At 43.8% G+C, this 7,773-nt stretch overlaps 1 protein-coding gene across 2 annotated transcripts in view; it reads right to left on the bottom strand.

Moving 5' to 3' along the window:
- The window catches only part of Rhobtb1 (Rho related BTB domain containing 1), a 60,272-nt gene that overhangs the window by 51,608 nt on the left and 891 nt on the right, over nucleotides 1-7,773 (bottom strand). The window lies entirely within an intron of this gene.

Here is a 7,773-nt window from a genome sequence, read left to right on the forward strand (position 1 = left end):
AACGAATCTTACAAAGACAACATTAAGGGCAAGAAGCCATACGGCAAAGAGTAACAGGGTATAGTTGCATGTTTCAAAGTCCCAAAAAGGGAAAAGCTCATCTATGGTAGAAGTGAAGGCATGGTTGGGTTCAGATGATGGGCATGGGCTATGGGAGGGCTTCTTGGTGCTGGTCAGGTTGTGCTTTTGTTGTCACTTCTGTGTGTATGTGTGCGCTAGCTATAGGGACATGTACAGCTTGTAAAAACTGTTGTACATACTTATGGCTAGCATATTTCCACTTTTCTTTTGTATTTTTAGGGAAGGGTCTACAGGGTGTTCAGGGTCTCACTACTAGATTGGACTCATAGTGATCCACCTGTTTACAGCCCCCCAAAAACTGGGATTACAGGCGCGCCACCACGCCCAGTCTCAATTGCCGTATCAGCGCACCCCAGGGATCAAACCCCCGGCCTCTGCGCCTGCTTGCAGGTGCTTTAGTCCACTGAGCTATTTGGCCGGCCCTCCTCTTTATATAATATTCCTTCAATAACAATGTCCTAAATTCAGGTGCCTGAGCCCCAGTGCAGAGCACAGTCTGTAAGTGGGCCCCAAGGCTGCGACTCACTGCCCCCAGGTCTGCATCCTCTGCTGCGCTCGCACCAGCCCACACCCTGCAAGGACAAAGTGGTGAACTTTCAAGAGCTTAGCAAGTCCATTAAAATAGTATCAATATTAAAATTAAATTATATGCTTACAATTAAATTATACTAAAAACAAAGGCAATGAATACTCAAAAGTTATTATTTTTGAATTCTTTCACGTTTTATTATAATCTACACTTTTGAGATTTTGTGCCAATTGTCCCTGTGTGGTGCCCATGCCAGAGACGTTTTGTGCAGTCACAGCAGCCATTTAAGATTGTCACCGAAGGATTATTTATGCCACAGAAACTGGGCACTACTACAAAACAGGGCCTGTTTTATGTCTCTGTTGATCATCTAGAATTAAGGAAAAAAAACTTAAAATTTTGATAACAAAAATGAATAAATTTGTAAAGTGTATTATGTGTAGCCATCACCCTGTGAATACTACCTTTGAGGAACTATCTCCCTGGAATGCTAAAACTGCCCTGCATTTCAGTAAGAATTCATTCAGGTCATTGATGAATAGGTAGAACTCTGACAGATGTCTTCATTGCTTCACTTCTGTACTATTTATCAACAGAAAGGAAAACACCAGCCAGCACTTACATGGGAACTATGGTCTGGCTAATGGAGCTCTATGTCGGCTGCGAATAGAAGAGTTTGGCAAAAACCAACAAAAGCATTCTGTGCTGGCAGTGTGAAATTTATAATACGGAATATTTCATATTTCATTATTCTTTGTAAATTTGGTGCTATCCAACCATTAAATTGGCAGCATTTATCTATCTAGAGGGTGGGAACTGAACCCAGGGCCCTGTGTAGCATGCACTGTACCACTGAATTTCCCCTAGTGGCATTTAGAATTAACATATTTATGTGGGTATATGTATGCTTTTTCTTCCTAACTTGCCAGCACACCACTGGCTATTTATGACTCCTGTTGCTCTGTGATGGTTTAAGAAATGAGCAAACAACACAGAGTAGGAGTCCAGTCACGGCCTACCTAGAGTTAGCTGCAGCAGCAGGTCCAGTGACAGGACAGAGCTCCACTCAGCAGCACTTGGGTCAACGTGAGCTCGCTAGAAACCCCAGCCTCGGGCCTCACTTCCGAACTCCTAGAGCAGCATCTGTTTTTCATTCTTAGAGGCATGTTAATAATGTTTAAACACTATTTTAAAAATAATTAAGCTCTTGGCAAGAACTGAAACTTACATAGAACCTACTTAAGATTAGTAAGAAGGTTAGGGACTGCCTAGCAATTAATGCATTCTGTGCATCTAGCTGAATTCAGCTACTTCACAGTGCTGAGGAGAACACACAGTGGGTACCCTAAACTCAAAGCAACGGACATGTGGCTTTTCTTTTTTTAATGTCTTTAGTACAGAGTCTACAGGGTCTCACTACACAGATCGGACTGGTAGTGATCCTCCTGTTTTCAGCCTCCCAAGCGCTGGGATTACAGGCACACACCACCACGCCCAGTCTCAACTGACATCTCGGTGTGCTCTGGGGAGGGGCCAGAACCGCAGGCCCGGGGATGGAACCCCTGGCCACTGCATCTGCCTAAGCAGGCACTTTAGCCTGCTGAGCTCCCTGGCTGGCCCTGGACACGTGTCTTATGCATGTGCCAAACCTTAAGAGGAAGCTGTGCCAGCAGAAGAATAAAGTCTATTCAAAGCTTCTCATTATTAATGGAAAGAAAAAACAGGTGCAAGTAAGGAAAAGACCCAGGGCAACAGCAGCTTTGCTCTGTATACAGCAAACGGGAAGCGCTGCCAAGACTCATGCCAAAAGTCCAAAGCAGGGGAGTGAGAGCCACATGACTGTGTGCAGCAGCTGGGGAGTGGAGTGTGGGGAAACGCGCCCGGAGGAGTCATCAAGGCCAGGGCAGCAATTGAGGGCTGAGGGTGCACGGGGGAAACTGGTGTTCGTGCTTTTCCAATCACCATCAGGCAGCAACAGTGGACACAAAGGCCACCCAACATGCCCCAGCACTCAATACTGCAGTTCATCAAAATAAAGGGAACAAATCTATCTCACGTGCTGTGAAACAGAAAGCAAGAGTTTGGTACTAGCAATAATATTCTCAGGTATTTGATAGAAAATGATGACAGCTGCTTTGAAATGTAAAGGTCTGTGTGCAAAGCATGTTGTGGTGCTTCAGCAGCGTCCTGAAGAAAGGGAGAGGCACAGACCTCCACGAGGGGCTGAGTGCAAAACCAAAGCCACAGAGCAGCTGAAGCAAGCCCTGGCTGCCTGGAGGGCGGGGCAAGCCAAGGGAATTATGCTGGGCTGCTGGTACCCAGAGCATCCCTCCAACAGCAGAACCCCTGACTCCACGGTCACATGTTCTAACGACCCAAACATGTTAAAAATTTTTCTTTTGAGATACTCTGAGAAGGCTAATAAAGAACTAACCTTCACTGAGCATCTGTTATGTGCTTGGAAGGTCATTTCATAACTTCACAACCTTTAGAAGGAGGCAATACTCTTTCCACTTACAGATGAGGGAAGGGAGGTCAAAAGATGTAGCTGACCCAAGGTACACAGCTAATAAAAAGCAGAGAGCTCAAACAATATGAGAAAGGTCCCAGCAGGCCACACTGAGACAGCTGAGGAGGGGCCAGAGTGTAGTCTGTAGAAAAGGATTGTCCTATCTTTTCACTGGTGAAGGTAAGTGAAGTTCTCCTCATAGAATACCTTCACACTGCTGGAGCCCTCTTCTCAAACCTTTCTGGATACACTTCTGGTACCGTACTAGTTGCAAGTGTGGCTCATTTGGAAGGGTTAGGAGACTTGGCACTCTTCAGAGAGTGTTATATAACAGAATGGAGCCCTGGCTGGGATTTGGAAACCTGGGTTCAGTTCAGGTGATGTCAGTTATTAACTATGAGAGTAAGCCAGTTACATGGTCCCCTGGGTTCCAGTATTTTATTACCTACACAAGGTTGAACCAGCTACCACTAAGGCCCTTCCTAGCTCCATCACTCAACTTTTTAACGCTGAATTTCATCAAAATATATTAGAAATGATCTTAAGATTGTACACATTTGTCCAGGGCAAGACTGCCCTGTATACATCTCCAAAAAACATATCCACAGATTATTGAATTTCTGTCCTTGTCATCTGCAGGTGTAATCTGACATGAACTGTTTTAACGTGTGTGCTTTTCTGAGAGTTTATTTAGAACACACGAACACACACACACACACACACAAATGAAATGAACATTCAAGTTTTTAGACTGACTTGGGCGCAAATGCAAGCTCTGTTCCCTATTAGCTCTTTAGCTTAACCTGAGCTCTGTTTGCTTCTGTACAACTGTAACTGATAATGAATATTAGTTGTAATGTCACAAAGTGTCTGGCACCCAGAGCAGAATAAGAAGTGTTGGTTGTTATTACTGCAGGGTCATTAGGGGTTTGAGCCACAGATGGCTAACAATGCAAAGGCGAATCCAGAAATGGACGATAGAGACATTCTGTGGTATTCAGATACCGTGGGTACTAGGCAAAACTTCACTTATCTTCCAGGTTGTTGAGACACCACAGCCCTTTTCCTCCAAACACAGTGGCCATTCTCCGATCCCTCCCAAGCCGTCTTGGAGTAAAGCCTGAGACCATACCCTCACAGCTACTGGGAGCGGCTACGAACCTGTCTCTCTGCAATAAGTAAACTCAGCTGCAAAACAGAAAAAGGTGATTGCTTTCTCCTAGCTCTACCAGCAACTCTTCCTTTGTAAAACTTGGAACTCACCTACTAGCGAGTAAAACCCGATGTGAGGCAAGCTCATGTATTTCATGTGGAAATTGGGGTAAATATTCAAGGACAGGAAAGTCCCAGACATCTGGAAAGAACGGATGTCAAGCCTACCCTTCCCTTTCGGTAGGTTTACTTCCCAACTTCTGTCCTGTGCACATACAAAACAGAAGGTTCTAGGAAGAGGAGACAGAAGCTTTGCTTATAAACAGAAAAGGACAAACAGCTAACCACTCTGTAAACGTCCTGTCTAACTGGCTGCCTCTCACCTCACCAGCTCCCCATGATTATGCACTCCCTCACTACCTGCCTCCACATTTTTGTGATTTGTTTTTCCTTTTCCTTTCCTAGTTTTGGTGATGTGAGGTTGGAGGGAAGCCTACTGGAAAAGAGAAGGTGAACATAGGACCAAATTCAAATGACTCATATTGTGCACACTCAATTATGTGAAGTCAAAGGGAGGTCTTCGTATAAAGAGATTGAACTGTTTCTTTTCTAAAGGAAAAGCCAAGAGAAAGGTTTAAAAAATTACAGCTTTCTACAAGTAAATTTACCAAGCAAATAGAGCAAAATTTCAACTATCGTTAGCCATTTCTAAAGAGCTAAGTCACGCACATTAAACAAAGCCTTCTGAGGTTCAAAAAGCAAACAAGTGACTGACTGCAATGATGTGATTGTTATTACAGACCTTCTGTGGTGATGCTATGCTATTGCAAGATTTCTTTTGGCTCTAATGTTACCTAATTTACAGTATAATTTCATTGCTTCAAATAAACTGTAGGCTTCTAGTTGGTATATTGATATTTCTATGGCATGCCATGATCACAGCTAATGATGTGCAGCCTGATGGGAAGGGTGTGGCCTACAGGGGGTGGCCCCAGCAACAACAGTGCTCTTACAGAATGTGATCCATACTAACGATCCACGATGGAAGAGCTTTTATGGGACAGCCAATGACAACCCTTAAATGCTTGAAAATACTTCTTAGCTAATTAAGCTTTTATTAGCTTAAGTTGAGGCAATCAGTACATTAAAAGATGGCATCTAATGGTTTTTATAGTAACCTGTTCCTTATTTCATTTTTATTACCCCTATATAAAAATCCCTAAGAAGGCCTAATAACTATTACAAGGTAAACTGAAAATATTTTACTTTAAGATAGGGGCAATTTTTAGGACTTTGGTTAGGATGCATCTATTATGTATTCAGAATTTCCAAGGAGGAATTTATGTCTAAGAGAAGACTTTTAAAAAATGCTATTTGTGCCACTAACTAGACATCAGAATTAAACACTCTCTGAACTTCCAGCCCCTCCCTTGCAGTTTGGAGTTCAAGAGCATGGTTTCACGTCATACAGACTTTTCTTTTCTTTTTTTTTTTTTTTTTGAGGCAGAATGAAGACATGAATTTACAGAATACTGAATAGCACATTACCTGAATCTTAGCTCATGCTTACTGCATGTCAGCTATCATTGTATCAAATTTCTTCCAACTCCAGAGTGCTAAGATTCAAATAAATAAAGGTAAAACCTCAATTCCTGTGGACCCAGAGTCCCAGAATCCACAGCTGTCTTGTACCATGTTGAGTCCCAGAATTAATGAAGTCTTAAAAAGATAAACTGATTTTTAAAAAAATATTTTATTTTATTTATTTTTTGCGGAACTGGGGATTGAACTCAGGCCCTTGCACTTGCCAGGGAAGCACTTATTCCACTGAGCCATCCCCCAGGCTCTAGGATAAACTGACTGAAGGTTCCTTTTGGTACCATTTTACTCACAGAGTAAATAAAATAATAATTATTACTGAACTTGTGATGAGCCTAATTGAGCATAAAAATAACAAAAATTCTAAGCACTAACTTTCACAGTTGTTCTGAAATGCATCCTCAGAAAGAGAGCCATCTGTTGTCACTGCTTTGCACAAAGACACTGACCTGTCTTGCTGGAAGTGAAGAAGAGAGCACTCGGCTCACAGCTAGGCTTAGCAATGTGGAAGAGAGAAACACTTTATAAGTACTGTTTGTCGGGAGCACTGGAAAAGTCACAATAATTTTCAACATGGTGCCTTGCTCCCAAGAATGGGCAAAATCTGCTTTACTTTTGCTAAGTGCCAGTGTAAAAATGACATTTCTTTGGTTCAGATACATCTTGAAATAGCTAGGTTAACATTTCCTAGCACTTGTGAAAGTCAGCATTTGGGGATGATATTAAAAAGCATCTGGCTTTGAGTTGATGGATGGGAACAGGGAAAATGCCGCAGGCCTATTCTAACCCAAAGCCATGAAAGTGCGCATCACCCAAAATAGCGTTTTCAGATAGTACAGTCCTATCTCAAAGTCCAAACAATTCTAAATTTTCTTGTTGTATTTGTATAACTAATAAGTTGTGCTGTTAAGCAAAGGACATCAAACTGTTCTGGGCTTCTATCTCCACTGTACTTAAAATGCACACTACTTTCAAACTGGAAAAATAACACTGAGCACGTGCAGAAGGGCACCGCGCACGATTCTACTGTTTCCTAATGATTTCTCAGTCTTTCATACTCGGATCCTCTGGCTAAAGTCTTTTCCATTAGTATGTCCAAATATAATCCAGGGATGGGAGAAAGCCTTGTTTAATATAATAATTTACCACCCACTCCACCTGCAGAACAGTATGCAGATGTTATTTGTACTGAAAAGAACTTCTGTTTATTTTCGAACAACCACTGCTTCTCTCAGGCATCTTGTAAACACATTTATCAGCCTGTTGACTTTCCACTATTTGCTGATACTGAGAGGTCTTTCACAGAAGTGGGAACCACGAATAACTCAGTATTGACTTTGCAGTTCGGCACCTGCTTTCTGAAGAGCATGGAGTTTCCTAGACCTGGGTGCCTCGTGGCTGTCAACCTTCAGGACCCCCTTCACCCCAGCAAAAGTGCAGTGGCTCCAAAGGCGCAACTCAGGTGCAGGCGCGCAAAGCCAAGTCAGACCCGTGCGCTCGGCGCTCCCTTCTAACTTTCTGGCTTGTCCAAGTCTAAATATTGACACGACTCCTCGGTTGAGGAGTTTGATACCGCTGGGGTTGGAAACTGCGCAGCTCACAGCGGGATCTAACGATATATTCTTACACAGTTGAGCCTCCATCCCACTCCTTCTGGGGTGGGGCCGGAGGACGCAGGATTTTCCTGTCCCCGGTCTCCTCTCTCCCCAGAGCCGGGCGCGCCGAGACCGGGAGGTGTCTGCAAGCCCCTCACAGCCGCTCCCGTTGTCACAGCAACTCACAACAGACTTCACAGCCGCCGGGCTGGGCGGCCGGGAGCCGAGCGCCAACTACGGGCGGGCAGTCCAGAGTCCCGGGGGTGCCAGGCCCGAGCCGACCCGAATCCCCCAGGTCCTTCGAAGAA

This window comes from Octodon degus, unplaced genomic scaffold (genome assembly GCF_000260255.1).
Source record: "Octodon degus isolate 3935 unplaced genomic scaffold, OctDeg1.0 scaffold00240, whole genome shotgun sequence".
In the NCBI taxonomy this organism is placed as follows: domain Eukaryota; kingdom Metazoa; phylum Chordata; class Mammalia; order Rodentia; family Octodontidae; genus Octodon; species Octodon degus.